Source organism: Sardina pilchardus, chromosome 3 (genome assembly GCF_963854185.1).
Source record: "Sardina pilchardus chromosome 3, fSarPil1.1, whole genome shotgun sequence".
NCBI lineage: Eukaryota > Metazoa > Chordata > Actinopteri > Clupeiformes > Clupeidae > Sardina > Sardina pilchardus.
The window spans coordinates 1,248,599-1,251,098 of NC_084996.1; the positions used below are offsets into that span (position 1 = coordinate 1,248,599).

General features: G+C 46.0%; 1 protein-coding gene across 3 annotated transcripts in view; it reads right to left on the reverse strand.

The window, feature by feature from the left end:
- The window catches only part of LOC134076323 (zinc transporter ZIP11), a 36,136-nt gene that overhangs the window by 3,219 nt on the left and 30,417 nt on the right, over positions 1–2,500 (reverse strand). The gene's annotated exons all lie outside the window — the stretch shown is intronic.

The window sequence follows — 2,500 nt, forward strand, 5'->3', positions numbered from 1 at the left end:
GAGTTGTGCTAATATACAGTACATAGCGTTAGAACGCTTAGTCTATAGTTTATGGCCATTCATGTGAGCACAATAACTTGATTTTGTAGATTTTACCAAAGTGACTGGTTTTGCTTTGCAGGGTCATATATGGTCTCTGAAAAGTCAGACAATCAAACTCATGAAATATTGAAGTAGGCTAACTTGTCCACCCCCTTTACAGACACAAAGAGATGCCAGCAGAATCAGCAACTGCCCAGTTGAGACAGCCTTCCCTTCCAGCTGTGTTTGAAAGCCACAGGAAGTATGATAAAGACTCAAAAGATGCAAAGAGATTGAACACCTGTCTTGATCAATTCAATTCATTTCAATTCAATTCAATTCAAAAAACGTTTTTTGATCAGATGCCAATATATACAGTTGACCAACCTGGATTTTGGAATCTTGTGCAGCAGTTGGATAGGAAATATGATATGCCTGGAAGAAGTGATTTCATGAACAACGAAATCCCAAAGCTATACACTGAGACCAGTCAGGTTATTCAGACTCAACTTAAATGTCAGCCTTGTTTTGCTTGTACCACTGATATATGGACGAGCAGGGCAGTTGATGCACACATGGCGGTAACGATGCAGTTGTAGTAGAAATATTTTATAATTCCCTTTAGACTTGAACATCAGCTTCTGACCAAACCAAAACTTGTCAACCAACTACATGTGACCTTCTGAACATTTGTTGATGATGTAACTGCCTTGCGACCGTGTGACTGACCATTGTTGATGAGGCCTTTCTTCTTGATTCAATCAAGAGGAGGCAAGGCCTTTAAATGCAGAGAGAACACACTGCCATGGAGGCCCAGTATATGCCATTGCCCTAAGCGGTGTGCAGAGCTGGGTCTCCGGCTGTAGTCTTGAACTGTTTGTTAGCTAATAAATGCCTTACCATGCTTTATAATCTCTGAAACTGCCTTTGTCTGCATGATACTTAATTTTCTTACTTCACAGTGCACAGCTGAAACCTGGGACATGCACTCCTGGTGCTTAGGATGTTCACCTTTGTATTCAGCCCATACTGCAGACTGTCTCCAAGAAGCACTGGAGGAGATGGTGTCTGACAAATGGGGACGGGATCTTTCAAAAATGGTTGGGATAACTGCTGACAATGCCTCTAACAATAAAAAGGCATTTGCAACCTACAATTGGATAGCATAGCATGTCTTGGGCATAGCCTTCATCTGGCAGTGGGCAAGGCTTTAGGCCTGGACTGGGCCATGTTTCAAAATGCTTGTCCAGGCTCCACACAACCGTGTCTGCTTTTTCCAGATCCAACAAAATGCTAAGGAGTTTGACAAGCAGAAGACTTTAAGCTTACCTGAGTAAAATCTCCTTCATGACATGCCTACTCGCTGGAAATGGTGGATAGATTCTGTGAACAGCTACAAGCTGTCTGTGCTGTTTTGGCAGAAAATAGGAGGACGTGGCATCTGATGCCAAAATTCTCTGATATGGCAACCTTAGACATTAGAGAGGTCCTGATATGGCAAACTTAGACATTAGAGAGGTCCTGATATGGCAACCCTAGACATTAGAGAGGTCCTGATATGGCAACCCTAGACATTAGAGAGGTTCTTGAGATGCACCACGTGGAGAGAAGGAGCCTTCGTCTTCTGTGCTGCCCCTAAAATGGACATTATTGTCTTCTGTGCTGCCCCTAAAATGGACATGATTTTCTTGTCTGGAAGAGAAGGATGGTGATAGTGTTCTTGCATGTGACATGAAAGAGAAAATGAGATCAGACTTTGCCTCAAGGTATGAAAGCAGACTGCTGGACAGGACACGGTCCTTAACACTGCAACATTTCTAGATCCAAGGTTTAAGGACACTTTTGTTACTATGGAGGAAGAGGTGAAAGCAGATCTTTTGAGGAAATCTATTGAGGCTCCAGCACAATCATTGAGACAAGTTCAAACAACACCAGCACAGCAACAGGCACCAGGGACAAAAAAAAGAAGACCTGCCTGTCCAGCATTAGGTTTGAAAAGAGGGGGTCAGGAGAGGCAAGTGGAGCTGGGGGAGGGGCCAGTGTTTCCACATCGCCTTCAGGGGGAGGGGCTAGTGTTTCCACATCGCCTTCAGAGGGAGGGGCTAGTGTGTCTTCAGAGGGAGGGGCTAGTGTGTCTTCAGAGGGAGGGGCTAGTGTGTCTTCAGAGGGAGGGGCTAGTGTTTCCACATCGCCTTCAGGGGGAGGGGCTAGTGTTTCCACATCGCCTTCAGAGGGAGGGGCTAGTGTGTCTTCAGAGGGAGGGGCTAGTGTGTCTTCAGAGGGAGGGGCTAGTGTTTCCACATCGCCTTCAGAGGGAGGGGCTAGTGTTTCCACATCACCTTCAGAGGGAGGGGCTAGTGTTTCCACATCGCCTCCAGAGGGAGGGGCTAGTGTGTCTTCAGAGGGAGGGGCTAGTGTTTCCACATCGCCTTCAGAGGGAGGGGCTAGTGTTTCCACATCGCCTTCAGAGGGAGGGGCT